The sequence below is a fragment of the Sarcophilus harrisii genome, chromosome 1 (genome assembly GCF_902635505.1).
Source record: "Sarcophilus harrisii chromosome 1, mSarHar1.11, whole genome shotgun sequence".
NCBI lineage: Eukaryota > Metazoa > Chordata > Mammalia > Dasyuromorphia > Dasyuridae > Sarcophilus > Sarcophilus harrisii.
In genome coordinates this window covers 300,814,359-300,841,533 of record NC_045426.1, presented here as the reverse complement: position 1 = coordinate 300,841,533, position 27,175 = coordinate 300,814,359, and the positions used below count along the sequence as shown (strand labels likewise).

At 36.3% G+C, this 27,175-nt stretch overlaps 1 protein-coding gene and 1 pseudogene across 2 annotated transcripts in view; one reads left to right on the top strand and one right to left on the bottom strand.

The window, feature by feature from the left end:
• Window positions 1-27,175, bottom strand: part of SHISA9 (shisa family member 9) — a 438,119-nt gene that overhangs the window by 224,471 nt on the left and 186,473 nt on the right. The window lies entirely within an intron of this gene.
• Window positions 20,831-22,256, top strand: LOC116420193 (annotated as a pseudogene).

The window sequence follows — 27,175 nt, the reverse complement described above, 5'->3', positions numbered from 1 at the left end:
CATTATAGTATATGAATGTTATGGAATATTATTGTTCTAAGAAATGATGAGCAGACTGATTTCAGAGAAGCCTGAAAAGACTTACATGAACTGATATTGAGTGAAAAGAGCAGAGTTAGAAAAATAACATACACAGTAACAACAAAATTATGTGATGATCATCTGTGATGGACTTGGCTCTTCTCAACAATGTGGTGATTCAAGGCAATTCCAATAGACTTGGGATGAAAAATGCCATCTGCCTCCAGAGAAAGAACTAAGGAGATTGAAGGTGGATTAAAGCATAGTATTTTTACCTTTTTTGGCTGGGGTTTTTTTTTCATGTTTTTTTCCCATTTGGTCTGATTTTTCTTACACAATATGACAAATATAGAAATGTGTCTAAGTATTATAGACGTATAACCCATATCAAATGGCTTGCTATCTTGGGGAGAGGGAAGAAAAGGAGAAAAATTTGGGACACAAAGTTCACAAAAATGAATATTAAAAACTATCTTTGCATATTTTTGGAAAAATAAAATACTAACGAGAAAAAAAATCAAGAGCACAATGTATTTGTTCTCAGTCCGTCATTAGATTCCAACTCTGCTATATACCACAGTGTGGTCATGAGCAAGACCCTTAATCCCTCTAGACTTTAGGACATAAAATGAAGAGGTAGAATAATATAAGATATATAGTATCTTCTTATTCTAAATCCTATGACCCAGGGCAGAACCTTTCTTTTCCCTAAAATGAAGCTAGCTCATAAATATATTCTTTGATCTGAACGCAAATTTCATTTGATTTTGCTTCTCTAGCTTTTCTATACCAAAACATACAGATTATATGTATGTATTTTATTAATGGAAAAATATCTCTTCCTCTCTCTTGACCTCAATTTCTTCATTTATAATACAAGAGGGTTGAACTAAGTATCTTGAGCTTTAATGAATTTCTTAGGTCACCTTGGGTAACATAATCTTCCTAGATTTGAGTTTACTCACCTATAATATGAAGGAGTTGGATAAAAAGACTGCTAAGGTTGCTCCCGGATCTGTATCCACAATCCTGTGATTTCTTCATTCCATCCTTTTCTTAATATTTATGTGTGTACATAGGTAGATAAATAGGTATAATGTGCACATTCATATACATACATATGTATATCTTTTTATTAACATACACAAAAAATGCTTTGCAAAAATTAAAGCAATAGATACATATTAGCTATCATAACATTACTTGAGCCAGATGCTAATGTTAAAGATCTAATTAATGAAGTGGGAAATAGGACAGTATTCCAAGTCTTGTTTTAGATCAGGGGCTTTTAACAATGTGTCCACTGATAGATTTCACTAAGCTCATGAACTTGGATGAGGGAAAATAAAGCATCACTATATCCATTGATTTCTAACTGAAACTTAGCATTTCCTTCAATTATTTAAAAACATTATTCTGAAAAAGAGTCTATAGGTTTTCCCATACTGCCAAAGAGGACCATATTACCAAAAGGATAAGAAGACTTATCTTAGAGGCTCCTAATATAATTCTAATTCTCCTGCCTAAGTGAAAATTGTTTACTATTGCTTTTTATAGATTCCCTACTCTCTTTCACCTTCACATCTTGATCTCTCCTTTTTTTTCTTTCTTCCTTTCCTTCATTAATTTAGCTCCCATTACCGACACTGTATCTTGAAATAAAGAAAACACAAATCACAGTTGACATTGGATCAAGAGGAAGAAAAGAAATCTTGCCAGAGACTTTTTTACCTTCATGTTTCAGGTCACAATTAATATGTCATTCATTTAATTTGGGTAATTATGACAATACTGGAGTTGTCATCTGTAATATGACAAGAAGGTCCTCCAGGATGGGATGGGGTCTGTGTACCTGCTATGCCAGACCCAGCACTAGATCAAGAAAAAAATTTAATCAGGTTCTTTCATTGATTGACTAATTGATAGGACTCACTTTCAAGTTAGAATGTCAGGAAATCATTTCCATTTCTCCTTTATATTTCTCATTGGGAGATTCAGGCCTTGCTATTTGAGTTTTAAGGATTAGAATGAATCCCAGGAGGAGGTTGGTGTTTAGAAACATTGTTTCTTCAATTTGTCCAGAAAAAAAAAGTAAACATCACATGCTTTTCATAAGGAAGTTCACCTTTTTAGCATGACATTCTTTTTTTTTTGTTTTTGGTCTCTGAGATGAAAAGCCCTTTTTAATGGAAAAACATCATCAATGTTTTCATTGCCCCTGTACAGTGCCCGTGTGGTAGAACATATAACTCAAACAGTTGAAATGGTCTATAACTTCCCCTTTCTCTTGCAATTTGCTGGTGAGAGCAAGTGTTCCTTCCAGAGAGATCCTGGTGGCTCTCAAAGATGCTACTCTCAAATGATGGTTCATATTCCTAGCAGTGGAAAACTGCAAAAATCTAAACAAAATTATGTGATTTTAGGCTACATTAAGTATAGAATTCAGAATGAGGGAAATGATAGTGATAGGAACTGCACCTTTCATTTTACCAGTGAGGATACTCCCTCCACCAATGCAGGTTGGCAACTTCTCTGTAATTTATAGTCTAAGCTAAACTGAAATAAAATAAGGTAATATTTGTATGTGAAGGACTGCGAGCACAGTACCTAATACACGGTAAGAGCTATGTAAATGCTTATTCTCTTCCCTTTCCTCCCCACCTTAACTACCTGGAAAGTTGAAAGGTTAAGTGATTTGTTCAAGGTTACATGGCTAATAATATATGACAAAAGTGAGAATCAAATCCAAGGGAGATGATAGTGCTAAAATACCTTGACCTTACCAGACCACACCTGAAGCATAACATCCAATCCTGAAAGTCATATTTTATCAGGGAAACAAACAAAGGATTATTCAAAAAAGGGAACTAGATTGGGAAGTTTGAGTATAATGACATATGTGAGAACCATCATGGTAAAATGGAAAAAGAATAGGCTTAGAATCAGAAGGCCTGGGTTCAAATTCTGTCTCTATGCTATTCTCCCTTTGTTACCTGAGGCAAGATCCTTCTCTGGGCCTCATTTTTCTCTTCTGTAAAATGAGGGGTGGAATAGAAAACCTCTAAGGTCTCTTCCAGGTATGATTCCATGATTGACTGACTCCACAGTATGTTTGCTCTGGTAAAGAGGAGACATGGAGAGGTTAAGATTGTTGTCCACTCTCTCTTCAACAATGAGAGGATCCAAATCAGTTCCAATTGATCTGTAATGAACAGAACCAGCTACACCCAGAGAAAGAATGCTGGGAAAAGAGTATGGACCACAACACAACATTTCCACTTTCTGTTATTGTTTACTTGCATTTTTTGTTTTTTCTTCTCAGGTTATTATTACCTTCTTTCTAAATCCGGTTTTTCTTGTGCAACAAGATAACTGTATAAATATGTATACATATATATATTTAACATATACTTTAACATATTTAAAAGGTATGGAACTACCTGCCGTCTAAGAGAGGGAGTGGAGGGAAGGGGCGAAGTTGAAACAGAAGTTTTTGCAAGAGTCAATGTTGAAAAATTACCCATGCATATGTTTTGTATATGAAAAGCTATAAAAAAAAAGATTGTTGTCCACAAGTAGTGAAAGGGATGTCCTAGAAAGTCAATTACTTCTTGGTGCCAGAGAACAGAATTAAGAATGAGGAATGGAGAGTACAGAGTTAGGTTTAGGATCCATGTCAGAAAAAAAAAAAATTGAAGAAAATACTCTGCAAACATTGGGTTACAAAAAAGAAAATGCAACATAAATGTGAAGGTTTTTTCGTCTATTTTAGTCCAAATCTATAACTTGCTGGAGATTGGGAATTCCTAATGAGGAAAGTACTTCTACCAACTCAGATGCAATTTAAAATCTTAGTCTCCTCAGGTGATGAGGGCTTAAGTGACATCAACATAGCCAGAATATGTCAGAGGGTCACTAGGTGGCCCCATAGTGCACAGGGTGTAGGACCCAGAGTTAGGAAGACTCATCTTTTTGAGTTCAAATCCAAACTCAATCACTTATTAGCTATATGACTGTAAACAGTGACTGTAAATCACTGAACCCTGTTTATCCCAGTTTATTCTATAAAATGAGCTGGAGAAGGAAATAGCAAACCATTCCAGGATTATTCCAAAGAAAACCCCAAATGAGGTCATAAAGTATCAACTATGACTAAAAAACAATTGAAAATATGTCAAGACAACTCTAAGATACCACTACACACCTGTCAGATTGGCTAAGATGACAGGAAAAAATAATGATGATTGTTGGAGGGGATGCGGGAAAACTGGGACATTAATGCATTGTTGGTGGAGTTGTGAACGAATCCAACCATTTTGGAGAGTAGTTTGGAATTATGCTCAAAAAGTTATCAAACTGTGCATACCCTTTGACCCAGCAGTGTTACTACTGGGATTATATCCCAAAGAGATTATAAAGAAGGGAAAGGGACCTGTATGTGCACAAATGTTTGTGGCAGCCCTTTTTGTAGTGGCTAAAAACTGGAAACTGAATAGATGTCCATCAGTTGGAGAATGGCTGAATAAATTGTGGTATATGAATATTATGGAATATTACTGTTCTGTAAGAAATGACCAACAGGATAATTTCAGAAAGGCCTGGAGAGACTTACACGAACTGATGCTGAGTGAAATGAGCAGGACCAGGAGATCATTATATACTTCAACAACAATAGTATATAATGACCAGTTCTGATGGACCAGGCCATCCTCAGCAATGAGATCAACCAAATCATTTCTAATGGAGCAGTAATGAACTGAACCAGCTATGCCCAGAAAAAGAACTCTGGGAGATGACTAAAATCCATTACATTGAATTCTCAATCCCTATATTTATGCACACCTGCATTTTTGATTTCCTTCACAAGCTAATTGTACAATATTTCAGAGTCTGATTCTTTTTGTACAGCAAAATAACGTTTTGGTCATGTATACCTATTGTGTATCTAATTTATATCTTAATATATTTAACATCTACTGGTCATCCTGCCATCTAGGGGAGGGGGTGGGGGGGCAAGAGGTGAAAAATTGGAACAAGAGGTTTGGCAATTGTTAATGCTGTAAAGTTACCCATGCATATATCCTGTAAATAAAAGGCTATTAAATAAAAAAAATATATATGTCAAGAGGTCAAATATGATTCTGGAACCTAATGTGCCATCTCACATTGCATATGCACATCATATAATTATAATACTCAGTTCTATCTAAAAGTAGATTGGGCTCCTTCACTGAAGATATTCAGATAAAAGCTGCACTCCACTTATCTGCAGTATTGTAGAGGGGTTATTAATCTTGTGTAAATTGAACTAGATGGTTCTGAGGTAGGTCTATTACAGCTCTAAAATTCTGTGATTCTATAAACTATTTGAAAAGTTGTAATAGAGAATAGTAGTGGTCTTTTGCTGTGTTATTCTCGAAGTCAGAATTAGTAGCAATAGATTGAAGTTATTACAGAATTTTTTTGTCTTTGTTTTTAAAAGATTTGAGGATTTTTTCGAGTGTATCACAATTTTAAGAGGCCTTTCTAACAAAACAACCTGTTTAAAAACTGAATAACTTCAATCATGAAGTAATAAGCTCTCCATCATTGGAGATACTAACAGGCTACCTGTGTATCAAAAATATAAAGATTTCAATCCTGTATAGTGCATTGGATTAAATGACCTCAAATTTTCATCCAGATTCTTTGATTCAATGGTTTCTGAGTTCTTGAGATCTTAGATCTGGTCAATATGTGACAAAACCCTGAGAAAATGCAATCCTGGGATCTCCCTCAGCAGATTAAGGTCACTCACAGATATAGAGATGGAAGGAAACTTAGACATCAAGTAAAGTCAAGAAAAGTTAAGTATCTTGCCCAGTGTCACCTAAGTAGTAATTGACAAAGTCGACATTTGAACCCGTATTTTTTGACTATAAGCTCCTTCACTGCACAACAATTCAAGGTTAAGACAAGGCACCTATTTTCAATACTCTGAACAACTTTAAAGTTGTCTCATCCTAAGTTTGTTTAATTTAAGCAACATACCCCAAAGTACTGTAGGACAGCTATCTATTTTTAAAGCTCAGATGGAAATAAAATTAATGCTTGCTTTGAGAATGTTCTTATAATAAAAGAGATATCCTGGGATGATAAAAGACTATTGTGAAAAGTCTTATTACATTTATAGATGGAAAGGACTTCAAAAATCATCTCTTTTTTATATGAACAAACTGAGACATAGAGGGAAACCACTTTCCTGAGGCCACATAATTACTTAGATGGAGCCTTGGATTTAAATCAAATTCTCTGAGTCAGTATCTTGGTGAGTATTTCTTCTGGGTAAAGCACTATGCCAAGTCCTACCTGGTCCCCATTTTGATAGGGTTAATATGTGTCCAAAAGTACTTATTATATAAAGAATATATAATTACTCTGGCAGGATCAAAGAGTAAAAATATATTAAATATCTACTTGTGCCAGGAATCAAGGATGCAAAGAAAAAAACAAAAATAGCTCTGCCCTCAAAGAACTTGCATTCTAATAGGGGAGAGAACCTCTACATAAATAGCTACATAAAAATACATAAAGAGAACTGATGCTGAGTGAAGTGAGCAGGACAAGGAGAATATTGTAGAGTAATAGCAAGATTATGTAATGATCAACTATGATAGATTTATCAGCAATGCAATGATGCAAGACAATTTCAATAGACTTAAGATGGAAAATGTCACAAAGAGAAGCATGGAGACTGAATATGGATCAAAGCGTACTATTTTCACCTTTCTTTTTGCTTTTTTTCCCTTATGGTTTTTTCCCTTTTAATAGTTCTCTTTTGTTCCCTTCTTGTTGATTTTTCTTTTACAAATGACTGATAAAGAAACATGTTTGAAATGATTGTTCATATATAACCTATATCAGATTGCTTACTGTCTTGGTAAAGGAAGAAGAAAAAAAATTGGAACTCAAAATCTTACAAAAAATTATTGTTGCAAACTATCTTTACATGTAATTGGGAAAATAAAATACTATTAAAAAGTTTTAAACGAAAACGAAAAACATATGGAGTAGAAAGAAGAAGAAGGAACTAGTCTAGGGATATAGGAAGAGTGCTAAGAAAAGTTTCTTTTTTTTTTTAATTTAATAGCCTTTTATTTACGGGTTATATGTATGGGTAACTTTACAGCATTAACAATTGCCAAACCTCTTGTTCCAATTTTTCACCTCTTACCCCCACCCCCCCCCCCAGATGGCAAGGGGATGACCAGAATTTAAATATATTAAAATACAAATTAGATAAAAAAAGTTACATGACCCAAACCATTATTTTGCTGTACAAAAGAATCAGACTCTGAAATATTGTACAATTAGCTTGTGAAGGAAATCAAAAATGCAGGTGGACATAAATATAGGGATTGGGAATTAATGTAATGGTTTTAGTCATCACCCAGAGTTCTTTTTTCTCTGGGCGTAGCTGGTTGTTCTTATTTCCATTGGAAATGATTTGGTTGTTTCATTGCTGAGGATGGCCAACCATCAGAACTGGTCATCAATATATTGTTGTTGAAGATATAATGATTCCTGGTCCTGCTATTTACTCCATCAGTTTGTAAGTCCTCCAGGCCTTTCTGAAATCATCCTGTTGGTCATTTCAAGAACAAAATATTCCATAATATTAATATACCACTTTATTCAATTCTCCAACTGATGGGCATCCACCAGTTTCCAGCTAGCCATTACAAAGAGGGCGCCACAAACATTCGTCATACAGGTCCCTTTCCCTTCTTTTATGATCTCTTTGGGATATGCCCAGTAGTAACACTGCTGGATCAAAGGGTATCAAGTTGGATAACTTTTTGACATAGTTCCAAACTACCCAGAATGGTTGGATCGTTCACAACTACACCAACAATGCACAATGTTCCAGTTCCCCCCGCATCCCCTCCAACAATCATCATTATTTTTTCCTGTCATCTTAGCCAATCTGACAGGTGTGTAGTGGTATCTTAGAGTTGTCTTAATTTGCATTTCTCTGATTAATAATGACTTGGAGCATCTTAAGAAAAGTTTCTTATAGATGGTGGTGTTTGAACTGAATTTTGAAGGAAACCAAAATTGAGAGATTGAGACACATTGAAAAGCCATGGAAATGGACTATGGAGTATCATGATTGAGGAGCAGGGTAATTTTACTAGACAATAGAAGAATGAAGAAGAGGACTGATATTATAGGCCAGCCGGATGATTCAAGTTTGAGTGCTAAAATTTAATGAAACACTGGAAGACCACTCCAACTCTATTCCTAAATGAAAAATCACTTTCCTAGTTATGAGATTAAATTTTGAAATTAAGAAATGCAAAATGCAAAGATTATTCAATATACAAATTTAGGAACTTAGGAAAATTTTATTAGAAGGATATAGGAACTCAAGGTATATCATCTGATCCAGATATTTAATTCAGTGAATAAGGTACTAAGTCTGTTGTCAAGGAAAACCAAAATTGAAATTTGGCCTCATGTGACCCTAATCGAGTCCTTTAACTGTAAAAGGCTGAAACTCTTGAGTTGATGTACTGAGGCGGACAACCAAGCCCTTAAGGCTAATTATCGATTGCACAATACTCTATAAGCATATACTTTGAAAATGGCCCTTCCCAAATAGTAGGTTCTTAATAATTACTTGTTCACCTTTTAACCCCCATTTTCCCCCAGATTGTATCTCTCATCAAACTTCTCCCTTCATTAAAAAATCAAACTAGTTGACCTGCAAAATGCACAACTACTCAGCGGCTCTTTTTGTGGTAGCAAAGAATTAGAAAATTAGTAGATGCCCTTATTTGGAGAATGGCTGAACAAGTTGTGGTATATGAAGGTAATGAAATGTTGTTTTATAAAAAATGATGAACAAGATGATATTAGAAAGGCATGGAGTGATTTATATGAATTGATGCTGAGTGAAACAAGCTGAACCAGGTATACATTGTACACATTTACATCAAGAATGTGAGATAACCAACTTTGAAAGTCTTCTTTATTCTCAGTGGTTCAGTGATCCAAAGCAATCCCAATAGATTTGGGAGAGAAAATGCCATCTTCATGGAGAAAAAGAACTAAGTTAACTGAATGTAACATGTGTTGATAGATATGTGTGTGTATATATACATACATATGTGTGTTATGTACATATACACATATATAAAGTGCTTTCAAATCTTACAGTGCTATACAAATGTTAGTTTATTATTCCTCTGTTCCCTAAACTGGATGACCTTAGAAGTGGACACTTTCTATACAATCTTCTATAGCAAGAAAAGAAAGGAAACTACATACATTCCTCAGTCTGGCAAGGACTCAGTCACGAGAACTAGATGTATTTGGGTATTTCAACCCCCCAGATATCAGACCAAATACTGCTTTTGTCTGTGGCTGTGATCTACAAAAAGACCAACGGCACCTATCAAAACACTTTTCATACTAATGATGTTATTTCTAAACAATTAAAGTAATATTAATTGCTCATGGGAAGGCCAAGGCAACATAATAAAAATAACAATTCAAGCTAAATTAATTTATTCAGTGCTGTGCCAAACTACCAAAAAGTTATTTTAAAGAGCTAGAAAAATAATAACATAATACTAAAGGAATTGATGAAAAAATTGAAGGAAGGTGGCTTAACATTACCACAACTCAAACTGTATTACAAGATAGTAATCATCAAAACAATTGTTATTGGCTAAGAAATAGAGTGAATGAGTTGTGGTGTATGATTATGATATAATGCTATTGTGCTATAAGAAATAGTGAGCAGAATGGTTTCAGAAAAAACTAGGAAAATCTTAAAGGAAGTGATGCAAAGTGAAGTAAACAAAACCAGAAGATCATTGTACACAATAATAGCAATATTGTACAATGATCAACTGTGAATGACTTAGCTATTCTCAGCAATCCAATGATCCAAGATAACTTCAAAGTTCTCATAGTAGAATATGCTATACACCTCTAAAGAAAGATGGATAAGCATCTACATGCAGATTGAAGTATACTTTTTATTTGGGGTGGGGGGAGTCTACTATTTTCTTCTGAAATATGTCTAATGTGGAAATTTGTTTTGCATGACTTCACATGTGTTTGCCTTCTCAAGGGGCAGGAAAAGGTAGAGAATTTGCAAATCAAAATTTAAAAAATATTTATATGGACATGGAAAGACTTACATGAACTGTTGCTGAGTGAAGCAAGCAGAATCATGAAAACATTGTACACATCAACCACAAGATTGTGTGATAATCACTTATAATAAACTTAGTTCTTAGCAATTCAGTGATCCAAGGCAATTCCAATAAACTTTGGATGGAAAATGCCATTTGCATCCAGAAAGAGACCTATGGAGACTGAAGAAGAAACAACATACACTATTTTCACCTTTTTCTTCTTGTTTTTGTTTTTCATGACTTTTCTCTTTTGTTCTGATTTTTCTCTCCCAACATGATTCATATGAAAATATGTAAAAAAAAAAAAAAAAAAAAAAAAAAAAAGAATGTACATGTATAGCCTTAAAGAAAGGATGAAGATGGTCAGATAATTGGTGGAGAAAACCAGCCAGGCTTGTTAACATTTAGGTCTTCTGGTCCCAGATCCTGTCCTTGAATATATAATCTACTGTTGGTCAGGCTCGAATGTGAAAATATCTATTCAACTAAATTAGAAAATGAAAAAACCAGAGCACATGAATGGAGGGATGGTTTACCTGAGGTAACATAAGGAAGAACTAACAGATATGAAACTTGGATTTAATGCTCTTTCCCCAGGGCTAACTTGTATTGTATCATCCAAAACTGATGCTTTTTAACTGCATTGTCTAGCCCTACATTAGGAACTCTAGAAAAATGCCAAAGAAACAAAAGATAATTTCTTTCTGTTCAGTTGTTTCCAGTCACGTCTGACTCTCTGTGACCCCATATCAGATTTCCTTGGAAAAGATACTAGAGTTTTGCCATTTCCTTCTCTGGTACATTTACAAATGAGGAAACTAAGGCAAATAATGTATTAAGAAACTTGCCCAGGGTCTTCCCATAAGTTCATCGTAGAAGATCCTTCAATATGCTGAGGACTTTTTCATTTTTAAAAAATATAAGAATGTCAATGTTGCAGAGCTCCAATATTTTTACCTCTCACTCTTACTGCTTGATTAGCCCATCTTCTTTTTGTTCACATTGTCTTTGTTAGCATCCTTTGCTCCACTCTTTCTTTAAAATTTCTTGTCTTGTGGGAATTGTGGCCTATTTGTACTCATTATATACCCGTCATTGTCTTTTGGGTGAGTATAAATTTCAGTTTTAGGGAGATTGTCACTTTCTATGACTTTCAGCCATTCAACAATAATGGGAAAATAGTGATCTTAAAAAGATAAACCTTTGTTTCAGGAAGAAAATTTGGTTCACTTTTTTAAAAAGCTTCTTTGTTTCTCAAAGAAAATCCTGCCTTCTCTTCTTATTCAAGGCTTTAGCAACCCAAAAAATTGTGAGAATTATAAAGAGACAGCATATAATTCAGTATTAAGTTCATGTTATAGATTATAAATGCCATTGGAATTCAGAAAAAGAAAGGAGTAGTATGAACTAGAATAGTTATGGAAGACATAAAGAAAGTATAAGCCAGAATCAAGCAAACCTATTTGTATCTTCTCAGAATGAGAGTAAGTCTCTACTTCAAGAAAGCCTAGAACCCTATGTATCTTCCCTCAATGCACTTAACCAGAAGATCATGATCTCTTTTCAGCCAAGTTCCTAACAACTCTGCTTCTCACATAGGTGAGAAATCATTCTCTACCAATGAAGAGAGTACCATGTAAATAAGCTTGAACCCTAGAATACAGAAAAGCAAAATCTTGAAAAATAAATTTCAGAGCAAAGACTAGATTTGATATGTATGGTTTGGAAAATATGACATCACGAACCATAACTTGATAAATTGAAAAGTTTGTGAAAGGGAGTCCATAAGTATCAAATGTCAGTTAATCACAAGGAGAGGTTGGACTGTTGCTCTCCATATGAATTAGTATTTCTCACTCAAGGAACTGAGTCCCAATGTTCTTATATCCTATCCCTTCAATATATCCAACATTCCTCAAAATCTAGCTCTTCTCTCTTGCCATAAAGCCCTAAAAAGCCATGTCTGCAGAAAATATTTTGTTGCCTGATTTTGCAAGAAGCAGTTTGGTTGTTGTGAGCTCTCCCATAGAAGGGTGAGTATTATTTTTCCTGACAGCAAATGCAACTGCTATGTACAACAGAAAACTTGCTGCTTAAATAAGTTTTGCTCCATTTTCTTGCTCTATTTTTTTTCTTTACTAAATCAGAACGGCCATTCCCACTGGCATTCACCCAAACCTCCAGAGTTTCCATGATCAGTCTAATTGGGAGCTGTTAGGACCTCCCCTGGTAACTTCTCTTTCTTTCTTCTTTCAAGCCCTCCCAATATGATAAACTTTAATCCCCCCAAAAAAAAAACTAAGGAAGGGAGCAAGACCTAATGCGGTGGGGGGGAGAGGAGGGAGCAGAGAAAGTCTCTCTGAAACATGTATCTTTTTTAAATGCTTTTTATTCTCTTGGAAATTAACATTAGCTCAGAATTGACTCTCTCCCTTCTGTTTTTTGTTAGCTATGCGGAATTCTCATTCTCTGATTTGCTTCCTGCAAATTCTCTGCACTTACCATTCACACTCTCACAGACATTTAAGAAATTATATGGGAAAGGGCACACTATATAATTCAGTCCAATTTACAATCATTTCCCTTTCCTGTAACCAAAGCTCCATAAATTAATCAAGCCATGGGGTGATAAATCATCAGTCTCCTACCCAAAGCCAAGACTTATTGTAAAAGAGAACTTTGTCCCATTTTTCATGCTAAACAATGACAGAAGATACAATGTTTGGTCTTAGATGGCCACCATCCCTGGCTGCACTAAAGCTGCAAAAGTGGAAAAAGCCATAGCAAACAGGCTATGATCCAGAAATTCTGCTCTGAAAAGCAACAACAGGTGGCTGTCCAAGGTACTGGATGATCAGGGCCCTCTTCATTTAGAGACAATTGAAGACCTCAAAAACATTATTATTTGGCTTTAAATGAAAGTTTCGTATTGTCTTGAGGGAATGGAGATCTATGTGGGAGACACTGAGAAGATTAACCTAATAGGATGGAGGGAGAAGCGGAAGAGGTGGATAGGCAGATTAAGGGTGAATGAAGTATGACAGGAAATATGAAATTCAGTATTCTTTCCACTATTTGAAAACAATTATAATTTGTCCTAAAGTTAAACATCCTATTTCTTTCATTCAATTCCAGCATTGTCTTAAGTCTCTTTATAATTCTGGTTACTATCTTCTACCTTTGCTCTAACTTGTCAGCATACTACCTGAAATGTGAGTCCCCAAACTGATCAAGATGTTTCAGATCTGGCCTTCACTATCACTTTCTTTATGCATGCCATGTGTCTATTAACACAATTTAAGATAGATCTTCCGGTTTTGATGTCACACAGGACATTCATTTTGAGAATGCCATCCACTAAGACCTAAAGTTCAATAACCCAGAGGGAAACCAAATGAAAAGAAGGGCTTAGGGAGAAATCAAACAATTTAACTGGTTCATTTACAAACTTGGAAGGTTCATCAGGCCACTCAATTACCTTGCCCTGTAAATATTATAAATTTACCTGGGCACAACTGAAAATTGAAATGGCTTCTTTATTATACCCTAATTGGCCAAAGGGGAAGAAAGAGCTTTCAGTTGAAAAATCCCCAGCTAACAACTGCCTCTTCAGGGTGTTTTTATTTTTATGATGTACATGGAACACATTGTTATGCAGGGTCTGATGAGGCATTGTAGAGAGAGCTGGAAGCATGACAGAGAGCTTGCCTCAGCCTTTACAGAGAGAGCCAGGAAATTCAGGAGTCTGAATTCTTCATTCTGTTGTTCACCAGAAACAAAACTGGAAGGGCTACCATACTTGTCCTGAAGGAATGGATGAGATTAAGGGCCAGCGTCCTCCTTCTGGCAAAGCCAAGCTCCAGGAATTAAGCCGAAAAATACTGCTTCAAAAACCTTCAAAAACTGAAAAATCCCCAGAATCATTTGGTGTATAGGGTGTCTTTTTCATGCCCAGGTTGTTTTAGATTTAATCCTTCCTGTTGAATAATTAAAAGTCCTGGATATAAATAATATCTGACACTATATAGAAATATTTAGGGAGTAAATTTGTGTCTATTTACTACGATAAATTCTTCTGAAGGGTAAGCAGTGACCTTCCTCTCTGCTGCTTGGGCCTGATGAAAAGATATCTGTAAAGTATACCAAGAAATCTAGCCCAAAAAGCAGCCATGGATGAGTTAAGAAAACTGCCACTTCTGAAGATTCAACTTATAGGTATACCCCATATGGAATCATAGAGTCCAACCAGAACCTAAACAAAGATCTCCTGAATGAAATATTTAGCGAGAAATCAACAAACTGCTTCAAATCCCTAAGAGAGGAGTAATCTCTATTAACTCCAAAGACAATCCATTCTACTTTAGAAATTCATCTAATTTTTAGGAAGCCTTTCCTTACATTTGAGTGAAAATATGCTTTACTACAATTTCTACCCATTATTCAATACACATGCATGCAGGTATATGTTTCTTGAAAAGTATTAAGCACTAATTTATTTATAAGTGTAAGGAATCATTAAATACATTCTCTCTCTTACCAGACAAGCCCTTCTTCCTGGCCTCTCCCTCCAAAATGGTTAGGACATCATTCTACACTAATTTTATGGTTTGTAAAGCTCAAGAGCTTGCTATTGTCCTATGGAGAAAATCTCCAATTGCAAGGAAATATCTATAGGCAGGTTCAGAGGTCACTGCTTCCCCTAGATATTTTGTTCTCATTTCTCTCTTCAGTCATTATTTATTTTTGTGGATTAATCCTACCCTCCTTGGTAGCTACTCTGAAGAGGTTTTGGGGATTAATAAAGCTAGATGGGAAGTTTTGAATGATGTCCCAGTAGTCAGCCAGGAGATAAAAATGATATTGACTTCAATAGCCTATCTTAGAGACTAAACATCTCTAACTTGGCTCATCATACTGTAAGTCACATTTAAAAGTCATTTTTAAAAGGCCTTAAAAGTCAGGAGTTTGTTTGCCTACATCTCCCACTTCCACAATGATCAAAAGCCAGAATAGTTAGTAAAGTTGATGTCCTCTTCTACATGCATGATATTATATTTGTAAGGAGATGGTTCCAACCTCTCTGGCCTTTGGGAGAGCCAAAAACCTATCTGGACCATAACCTAATTAACAGAGTTTCAGGGAGCACAATGGGACAAGAAGCTGACCTGGGATAAATAGGTACACAGTCTAGGGGTAGATGGACTGCCAGGGCCTATTTTCATACTGTTTCATGTGTCTTGACAATGAGCCAGGATATGTCAAGTTTATTTTTCCTTTACAATAAACCTACAGGATCATTATTAAGGTGTGCTTTTAACAACGGCATTGCCTTTATATAACAAGAGCATTTGTCATCCTTTGGTCCCTCCTTCAACTTCTTTTTTAGAATTCAGTCCTTATGTCTTTCAGTCTCAAATACTTATTATCCTTTCCCATACTTTCCTTCAGAGGAAAGAGGCTAGATGGGGATGGCTAAATGGTACAGTGGATAGAGCACTGGCCCTGAAATCAGGAGGACAAAGTTCAAATCTAGCCTCAAGTACTTAATACTTACTAGTTGTGGTTCCCTGGGCAAGTCATTTAACCCCAACTGCATCAAAGAACAAAAAGGACATTATGCAAATGTTAGCTAGTATTTTAGTATTTTTCAGCAATTTAGAGGTTCCTCTGAAAAAAAAGAAAAAAGAATCAACTGCCCATTTGCTGGTTCTGAAAATTCATTATCTAAGACTTCTAAGTCCTCAGAGAAATGACTCCCAAGCTCAATAGTGTTTCCAGTGGCAAAGCCCCCTACCCACTATATTCTCCTGTTTCTTCTCGAAATTACCATCATTGATAGACCTACTATCTGCTTTAGGCCTAAGCAAACTTTGCTCTCCCTTACTAAAGTCTTCAAGATCACTATTCGGTTCCTAAAATGCTAATTGTATCATGACAATGTCATCTGAACTAGAAGAAAAGCTACTGCCTCAATTTTCAAATGGCCATTCTTACCCCACACTGAGCATTAGGCCCTGTGATCCCCATAACTTCAGTTCTCAATTAGAAATAATGAGGTTTTCCTCTGACTGAATAAAAGAAATTTCCATTTAAATGTGTACTTAGGGATTTTAGCCACCTTACCTACCCCCAACTCTTATTTCTTAAGAATGGTAAGTCTAAAGGTTGAATTAGCAATTCATCTTTTAAATTAAGATTACTTTATGCACACTGAATTCAGACAGAATAATAATTATTTTGTGCTAAACACCAATTATACTGGATGCAACACATTGATGGAGGATTAACAGCACTAGAACAAGTCATGAGGGTAACAGCTAATTCTGCCCAAACATGAAGGAGAATCAATGAAGCATCATACTAGCAGGGGAAAGAGAAAGGGTGGGGAGAAGAGAGAACAGAAGGGAGAACAACAGGAGAAAAAAATCAATTACTATGTCATGGATGAAATGTTTTCTAAGCCCCAGCCCCCAATTCTGAATTTCCTTTGTGAGCATATTGCCTAAGAAGTCTGCATTAAGTCATCAGCTAGAAATAAACAAAAAATCATCCTTCTGCCCTCCCCACCTACCTCCCCCAAAAGTATATCTCAGAAATGGAAATTCAGAGGAAATCAGGCTGGCTACAGCAAAATGAATACAAAGGTGAAATATGCTGAGCTCCTGATTCTAGACAAAGATTATAATTACTCAAGAGATCAAATGTGATATCTTCTTCCTCTCTCAGTTCTGAGGACTGGGACTCCATCTTATCCTCCCAAAAGGATCTGGTGATAATGAAACCAAATCAGGCCTACTACGCAGTTCAGACATTCCCAAAATAGTAACTTATTGGAATTCCATCTAATTGCTTCCCCTGGCCATTCTACTGTAACAAGACACAGACACCATTACTTATAGTATGTGGTAGGCCAGGTGAAAGAGATTTTGAAATGACTGGTCAGATATGGAATAAACAGACAAGGAACCCTAGAATCTGTCTAGGAATGATTAGATGATCAAGTGGGTGATATTTTGGAGTCACAGAGTCATAGCCAGCAATTTTTGTGATTTGATCAATCACCACACAACACATCAAAGACAAGCTTGAGAAGTCACTGCTACAGAGATAGACTTGGTCAGGGGGGACACAAGACCTTGCTTAGGAAGCTCATCGCCTGGTAAATTTCTAGTTTAATTGTTCCTGCTAAGTAATTGTTAGACTAAAAGTGACCAAGAAATTGTCAATCTTCTTATTTTTATTTTTGGGATTTTTAAAAGTTTAATATTTTATTTTCCCCCAATTATAAGTAAAAACAATTTTCCATCTTCGTTGTTAAGAAGAAATATGGTACCAAGGAAGAAACATTGGCTTTGAAGGCAGAGGAAATGGGTTAAAATTCCAGCTCTGCCATTTATCACCCACCACCTGTGTGATCTTGGATAAGTCATTTCACTGTTCTCACTCTGTTTCCTTACCTGTAAAGGAAAAGTTAGGGCTAAAACACCTTTAAGGTTTCTTATAGTTTCAAAGAAATTCCTCACTAAGAGTTTCCTATATTGATGAAATCACAGCTGGTCAAAACAAAATAAAACTTATGTATTATACGGTTTGTTCTTGTTTTGGTACAATTAAAGAATTATTTGTAATATTGGTGACTTTTTCTTTCGCTACCCTGAGGCAAAGTTCTAATGATATATTTCTAAATATGATACAAGAAACATGGGCTTTATCCATTAATTTCTGATCATAGCCCTTAACTCTGCATTTGGTTTTAATTTAATGTTCTTGTGAAATCAAAGTATATGTTGCTGCAAGCATCACTGTGTCAGGAATATCCAGAATCTGGAGTGCATCCTTTTCTTCTCTTTCTCTGTCTGCTGAAATCTTAATCAGCCTTTAAGGTCCAATTTAAGTTCTACCTCCTCAATGAAACTTTTCAAGCCCAGTCTAGCCCATAGTGACCTCTGTCTCCTTTGGATCATGGTACTAAAACATTCCAGTCCTTCATGTCTTGACCTTTGATGCAAATGTGCAACTAATAATGGCATATTAGCTTTGTCATCCCAAGCAGAGTGACCTCCTTTAGGCCAAAAAAGTAAAAAATTATGTTTCTTCTGTATCCTTCACAGAGCCTGGAACAAAATTAAACACATACTCTTAGTGCCAACACTCAAGCAAATCAGTTAATCACTCTTGGCCTTAGTTTTCTCATCCATAAAACTGGGATGATAATAGCACTTAACTACTCACAGAATTGTTGTGACAATCAAATGAAATGATATATGTAAAGCACTTTGCAAATCTTACAGTACTACATAAATGTCAGTTATTATTATTGTATGACTATTATTTCAAATATTGATTTCAATACACAGGTGTGTCCAAGCTTCTATCAAAAGTCAAAGGGCCACCTTTTTAATACAAGTGCATAATGATTCTGAATAACAATCTCTCCCCAAGCTGTGCTTACAATTTTCCTAAAGGGACATTATTTGATGCCACAATTCTGCATGGCATATTAAAATGATATTATCATATATAAGTGGCTTTCAAAATTTTCACATCTCCCCACAAAAAGACTTTACTGAATCCTTCTTTTCATGTGCCTCTTCTTCCCCCAACACCCTTATGTCATCTTTTTTGATGACTCAGAAAATCTTAAAGAGTAAGATATCAAAAGGGAGAAAAGGAAAGAAATACAGAGAAAGGCCCAGGAGGTTGGAGAAAACTGGCCTGCTCCATTCACAAAATCTGTACTTCTCTATATTTACTATCAAATAGCTGTTCAGAGCTATATTCTTGACTCAGTAGTTCCTTAAGAATATCCCCTGGAAATTCTACCCTTCCATTTCTCCACGAATTTTCAAGGCCTTTTTGGTTAATTTGCAGACTCTGTTTGCAATGATTTCACTACTTCTGGGCTAGTAAGCTTTTCTCTTTTCAACTTGAAGACAGATTAAGTTTGTCACTAGTGAACAATGGAAAAGGTCCCACCCCTTACTTTCAGAGAACAAGTTTCAGACATTTAGAAGCCAGATGAAAAGAACCATGATGCTAGGAATTCAAAAAAAAAAATACAATGCTTTGGATGTACTGAGATTTTAATTAAAATGTATATAACAGCACTGCTAATATTGTGTAATAATTAAGAAAGAGAAGTAGTTCATTCTATACTAGGAAGTATACAACTCACACAGAGTTAACTGTTAACAAGTGGCTCTTTCATCATGTCATAACAAGATATTTATTCTCAGGAATTATCTTTCATGCTCCTTTCTTCTCCTTTCTGCACTTTCTCCTCCTTTAGGCATTATCCCATAGCACAAAACTTCACTGTTCTTTCAACCTGGAACCCAAAGCTATTCAAAATGGCAGTCCAGCTGGGCTCATCTTCCCTAAACAGTTCTCCCTGGGTTATAATGTCCTTCCTCTACAACTTGAATCCAAAAGCTTACTGGTATGGAACTCTCTCCCCAATGGTGGAGATCAAGTCCCTGTGCTTGTGTGAAGAATGAGGCAGAATTGGTGAGAATTAGAGAGAGAAGAAGCTCATTCTCTTCAAACTTGAGATTCTCTTCAGTCTCTTCAGGTGTTCCAGATTCAAGAGAGATGGAAGATGACAACTTACAATTTCATACTGTAAAAAACTGAAAGAAAAAAAAACTGCAAAGTTGACAGAAGAGGAGCTGGCCATGATAAAGATCCTCATGTCCCTATCCCCAGCATGGTATCCTAAAGACTTTAGGAAACTTTTCCTTAGGTAAAATCTTCAATTTAGGTAAATATGACATTCTGTATTATCTGGTACATATTTTCCTATGTATACTTCCTCAGGTTTCTGTTTTTGCTGAAGCACTTGGATAAATGAGTTTCTCTGCTACGTGTGTATGTTCATTATGGAAGTGGGTGTTTGGTAGGAGAAAATCAAGACTTGGATATAAAGCATGGAATTCTGTTTCCCCCATTAATAAAAGAGTGATCAGAAGTTAGTTTAAATCTGAAAATCACATCCCATAGATTAATAATATTTAAGGGAGAAGATAAAATTCTAGCTGAGCATTTCTCCCTCTGAAAAGAGGAAAGTGGCAGACTCTAGTCCTAACTTTCTGCTTCTTTCCTGAAAGGAATTAGTCTTTCCTAAAGAAAGCTTAGAGGGAGAAGCAGCTAATCTCATGTCTAATCTCCTTCTCTTTAAGCTACAAAATGATGCCCTCCTCCTACATATGAGTAACAAGCCTTGCTACTCCTCCATCATATTTTTTCCTATCTTGTATCTTATTTTCTCATGGTAGCAATCACTGGGAGACAAGGAGAGACAATTCCAAGTTGACAGTCATTAATAATGGCTTATGTGATGTCCATAGATTCATCTCTAGATATCAACCATTCCAGTCCTCTCATTTTATGGATGAAAAAATTCCGAAGAGAGAGGAATCAACTTTCCTGAGGTCATACAATCCAGTGTTCTTTCCATTCATCAATAATGCATTATTATATAGAAAGCAGTAGGTGCTAGATGCTGGGAGAAATACAAAAATAATTAAGACATAGCATCTGGGCTGGACTCTTTGAGATGAGTCTCATCCAGCCCTGGGACCAAGATTCATTTCCCAGTATTTCTCTCCATTTAATAAACTATTAAATTGGTCTTTAATCTCTGTCTCAGTTTCTCCAGCATTATACCTATCATTGGGGAAAGGTTTGCATTAATTATGGTCAAAGCATGGGATGGAATATCATTTTACTGTCAAAAACGGGGGTTTTGAGGAATTCTGAAAAGGCAGTAAAAGCCCCATAGGACTGACCCAGAGAATGAGGGACAGAAGCAGAGAAGTAAGCCAATGGATCCTGACTTCAACAAAGCCAGTACAGAGAACATTAGACTAAACTTTTTCTGATTGGAACTGTTACTTGTGGCTGGGAAAATGGAGTCTGTAACTTCTTTCTTTGGACAGTCTGGGGGACTGCAGGTACAGAACGGTGCATGGCCTGTCAGTCGCTGATGGCTGGCTCCTTTGGTTTTGTCAGGAGTGGGGGGTGGGCACTTTTATTGAGGAATGTAGTGAAATAAATGTGACAAAGCCAAAAGGCATAAGAAAGGGGTGGTTTTTTTTCTTTAAAGAAAACAACTGGAATTTGGGGCTCTAGGTTCTGGAGCTTCAAAACACCTGATCCTTGATTTAGGTTGATAGGACCCAAGTATAAAAAGTGGTTGATATGCATTGAGTACTCCTAAAAGAAGGGCCAAACAAGTCTTGTCCTAGTTCCAAGGAAGGAACCACCCCCCCCCCCAAAGAGGCTTGGCATAGGCCAGGAAAACAACATGAAAAAAGTATGCCTGAAGTTTGAGATCGGAAAAACCGAGAAGATTAAAGAGAGAAAGGACGTCAGACTCGGACACTACAGTGGATGGAAGAAAAAAGGTGATCCAGACAAATGCAGAATCAAGACATATAAAGTGGTGGTGATGGGCCCCAATTGTGTGGGCAAGAGCGCACTGACCATTCGGCTTATTAAGAATCAATCTGTGACGGAGTATGACCCCACTATTGAAGACTCCTACCATAGGCAAACCGTGATGGACAAAGAGCCGTGCCAGCTGGACATCCTCGACACCACTGGCATTGAAGAGTATTGCCCTCTGAGGGACCAGTTCATACACTAGGGGGAGGGCTTCCTCTTTGTCTATGCAGTGAATGACTTCAACTCTTTTAAGAATGTGAATGTCTTCTGGGACCATCTGCGGAGGCTCAAGGACACCAACCACATACCCATGGTGTTGGTGGCCAACAAAGTGGACATGGCCAACAGGCTGGTGGACCCCACACTGGGCAAGGCAGTGGCCAAGAGCTTTGGGGTCCCTTTTGTGGAGACGTCAGCCAAGACTGGGCAAGGTGTGGAGCAAGCCTTCCATGAACTGGTTAGCGAAATTCGAAGGATACAAGCCGAGGAGAAAGAGCTCAAGAATCTCCCTAATACTAAGAGGAGGCAGACCTGCAAGTTCAGGCATTGCACAATCCTGTGATCAGGTGCACCCTCACACCGATCCTGCCCCTATTTACCCTCTCCTCTGGCCAAAAATACCCCCAAAGCCCTAGCCACTTCCCAAGCCCTCCATCTGGACCCTTCTGCCTGCTCTTCACTGCCAAACCCTTTTGGGCCTTATTGGGATTTCTTCAGGAGCCTCGTGGAGGGACCCGTTTGTTTCTCCATCAAGTCTTTTTGGGATTTTTGATTTGTTTACCCTTTTGAGAAGCAATGGCTATCTCACTGCCTTGGGATCCTGACCAGGACTCCATCCCTCCTTGAGTGTGCAGCTGTCCCCAGCCTCTCTGGCTGCCAGAAGCTCCAGACACAGCCAGGTCCCTGGCTGCTCTCTCATCAGCAGCCTCCTCTCTGCCTTCCTTGAGGCCGTGTGTGGGATTTTCTTTATTAGGCTTTCCCCTACTTCCCCACAGATCCTGCCTCTGGACACCAGGCACTAGTGATTCTCCCTCTTCCCCTGGGCTTGAGTCTGGGGCCAGATCACCCCCGTTGTGGCCCAAAAGACTTTGTTTTGTGATGTTGGTGAGGAGCCCTGCTCTAAAGTGGTCCCCATTCAGTGACCCTCAAAAAGACCAAAGTGGAGTTTTGGGGTTTGTTTTTTTTTTGTTACTCACATTGAGTGAGTCACCCCTTGTTCTCAACTTGCATATCATCTGGGGCACTTCCAATAGCATTGAGGAGTTTGGATGGAATGGGGCTGCCTTCTACCAGGAGGGTATCTTTGGACCTAAGTGCCATTAATATTACTTAATGCTTTAGCACCCAGATAAAGCCTTTTAGACATTGCAAGTTGCAGTATTTTAATTGCTTCCAAGAGAAGTGGGGTGGAGGGGCCTGGCTGCAAATGTTCTTAGCAGATACCTCACAGCTACAAGGTCAGGTGGGAGTCCTACTTAGCCTTCTGACCTGGGCATCTCTACTACCCTCAGGAGTTCTGGTGAAAAGGGCAGGTGGGCCATTCTCCCATTTCACTTAAAAGTATTAAGATTCTAAAGCTACCTGTTTGGCTTTGGGGCAGAGGCAGCGAATAAAAAGAGAAATTCATTTTAAATAGAACTTCCTTCACTTTGATTCAAAGTTGGTTATTTTTCTTTTTCTAGGATTTCTTACAAATAAAAGTTTTTGATTTGTTTATAAAAAAAAGACATAGCATCTGCTCTCATGGAGCTTCTAGTATAGAAGAGAGAAATACTACAAATATAAATGAAATATTCAATAAATATAATGATAATATAAAATTAAAAGGAAAATATTACAAAAATATTATATTTTCCTAAAAATAAAATGTAAATTTTCAACTGAGGAAACAAAAAGAACTTCTTGGCAGAACTGGAATTTAAGCTAAATTTTAAAGAATGAATATTATTTCAAAAAACAAAGGAGAATGCTGGGCATTTTGAATATAAAAAATGATGAGAGCAATAGAATGTAAGTCAGAAAGCACTAGCCATATATCACAGGGATAATAAATAGTCCAATTTGGGTGGAAAAAGTGTTTGATGAAGGGGTTAATATGAGATAAGGCTGGACAGGTAGGAAAGTGCCCAGTTATAGAAAGTCCTAAAGATCATGATGAGGAACTTAACATTTATGTGCCGGGCAATAAGAAGTCATGAAGAGGTTAGCAGCAGAGAGTTATATGATCAGCTCTGTGTATAGGTAAGATTCATCAAACTGAAGGAGGAAATCAGGTAAGAGTAAGAAACTGGAATGGATCGAGTCCTGGATTTAGAGACAAAAAGACCTAACATTTAAAGCTGAGTAGCTTTAAGGAAATTACTTAATTTCTCTAACATTCCTCCTAGAAATACTAGGAGCCCTATTTCACCCTCTGTTCCCATGGTTCTCTCTCTGGGTGTAGATGGCTTTCTTTGTCACTGAACAAGTGGAACTGGTTTGTTGAAGAGAGCCACATCCATCAGAATTGATCATCCTGAATAGTCTTGTTGATGTCATGTATAATGATCTCCTAGTTCTGCTCATTTCACTTAGCATCAGTTCATGTCTCTCCAAACCTCTCTGAAATCATCCATTTCTTATAGGACAATAACATTCCATAACATTCATATACCATAATTTATTCGACCATTCTCCAACTGATGGGCATCCCCTCAATTTCTAGTTTCCCGACACTACAAAAAAGACTGCCACAAACATTTTTGCACATATGGGTCCCTTTCCCTCCTTTAAGAGCCCTTTGGAATATAATCCCAGTAGAAACACTGCTGGATCAAAAGGTATGCACAGTTTGATAACATTTTGAGCATAGTTCCAAACTGCTCTCCAGAATGGTTGGATCCATTCACAGTTCCTCCAACAATATATCAGTGTCCCATTTTTCCCACATCCCTTCCAACCTTCATTATTATCTTTTCCTGTCAGCTTAGCCAATATGACAGGTGTGTAGTGATATCTCAGAGCTGTCTTAATCTGCATTTCTCTGATCAATAATGATTTGGAGCACCTTTTCATGTGGCTACAAATAGTTTCAATTTCTTCATCTGAAAATTGTCTGTTCATATTCTTTGATTTTTATTTATCAATAATTTGGAAAATGGCTTGAACTATTAGAAATTTGAATCAATTCTCTATGTATTTTAGAAATGAGGCCTTTATCAGATCCTTTGGATATAAAAATGTTTCCCCAGTTTATTGCTTCCCTTCTAATCTTGTTTACATTAGTTTTGTTTGTACAAAAACTTTTTAACTTAATATATTCAAAATTATCTATTTTATGATCAAAATGATCTATAGTTCTTGTTTGGTCACAAATTCCTTCCTCCCCACAAATCTGAGAGGTAAACTATCCTAGGTTCTTTTAATTTGTTTACAAAATCATTCTTTATGTCTAGATCATGAACCTATTTCAACCTTATCTTAGTATATGGTGTTAAATGTGGGTCTATACCTACTTTCTGCCATACTAGTTTCCAGTTTTCTCAGCAGTTTTTGTCAAATAGTGAATTCTTATCCCAAAAGGTGGTACCTTTGGATTTGTCAAATACTAGGTTGTTATAGTCATTGGCTCTTTTGTTCTGTGAACCCAACCTATTCCACTGATCAACTTCTCTATTTCTTAGCCAATACCAAATGGTTTTGATGACCTCTGCTTTATAATATAATTTTAGATCTGATACAGCTAGGACACCTTCATTTGCTTTTCTCTTCATTAATTCCTTTGAAATTCTTGTCCTTTTGTTCTTCCAGATGAATTTTGTTTTTATTTTTTCTAGTTCAGCAAAATAGTTTCTTGGGAGTTTAATTGGTATAGCACTAAATAAATAGATTAGTTTAGGGAGTACTGTCATCTTCATTATATTTGCTCTACCTATCTATGAACACGATATTTTTCCAGTTGCCTAAATGTGACTTTGTGTGGAAAGTGTTTTGTAATTTTGTTTATATAGTTCCTGACTTTCCCTTGGCAGAAAAATTTCCAAATATTTTGTATTATCAGCAGTTATTTTAAATGGGAACTTCTCTTCATATCTTTTGTTGTTGGATTTTGTTAGTGATGTATAAGAATGCTGATGATTTATGTGGATTTATTTTGTATCCTGCAACTTTGCTAAAGTTGTGGATTATTTCTAATAGCTTTTTAGTTGATTCTCTGGGGTTCTCTAAGTATATCATCATATCATCTGCAAAGAGTGATAATTTGGTTTCCTCATTACCTACTCTAATTCCTTTTATCTCTTTTTCTATTCTTATTTCCAAAGCTAGGATTTCTAACACAATATTGAATAGCAATAGTAATAGTGGGCACCTTGTTTCACCCTTGATCTTATTGGGAATGTTTCTAGTTTATCCCCATTACATATGATGCTTGCCCTTGGTTTTATAAGTAGATGCTACTGACTATTTTAAGAAAAAGTTCACTTATTCCTATACTCTCTAGAGTTTTTATTAGGAATAGGTGTTGGATTTTATCAAATGTTTTTCAGCATCTATTGAGATTATCATATGGTTTTTGTTAAGTTGGTTATTGATATAGTCAATTATACTAATAGTTTTCCCAATATTGAACCAGCCCTGCATTCCTGGTATATTCCTGGTATTCCTGGTAATCTTACTTTGTTGTAGTGCATTATCCTGGAGATGATTTTCTGTAATCTCCTTGGTCACAAATTCCTTCCTCTTCACAAATCTGAGAGAAACTATCCTAGGTTCTTGCATCAATATTTATTAGGGAGATTGGTCTATAATTTTCTTTCTCTCTTTTCGTCCTACCTGGTTTAGATATCAGTACCTACTTTCTGCCATACTAGTTTCCAATTTTCCCAGCAGTTTTTGTCAAATAGTGAATTCTTATCCCAAAAGGTGGTACCTTTGGATTTGTCAAATACTAGGTTGTTATAGTCATTGGCTCTTTTGTTCTGTGAACCCAACCTGTGTCATAAATGAAATTTTGTAGGAGTCTTTCATTCCCTATTTTTTCAAATATTTTATATAGTATTAGAGGTAATTGTTCTTTAAATGTTTGGAAGAATTCACACATAAATCCATCTGGTCCTGGAGATTTTTTCTTAGGGAGTTAATTAATAGCTTGTTCTATTTCTTTTTCTAAAATGGGACTACTTAAGTAATTTGGCTCCTCTTCTGTTAATCTGGACAATCTATATTTTTGTAGGTATTCTTCCATTTCACTTAGGTTGTCAAATTTATTGGCATAAACTTGGGGAAAGTAACTCCTGAAAATTGTTCTAGTTTCTTTTTCATTGGTGGATAGTTCTCCCTTTTCATTTTGAAACTAACAATTTGATTTTCCTCTTTCCTTTTTCTAATCAAATGAACTAAAGGTTTATCTATTTTATTGGTTTTTTCATAAAAGCAACTCTTAGTTTTATTTATTAATTCACTAGTTTTTTAAGTTTCAATTTTATTGATCTCTCCTTTTATTTTTATAATTTCAAGTTTGGTATTTGATTGGGAGTTTT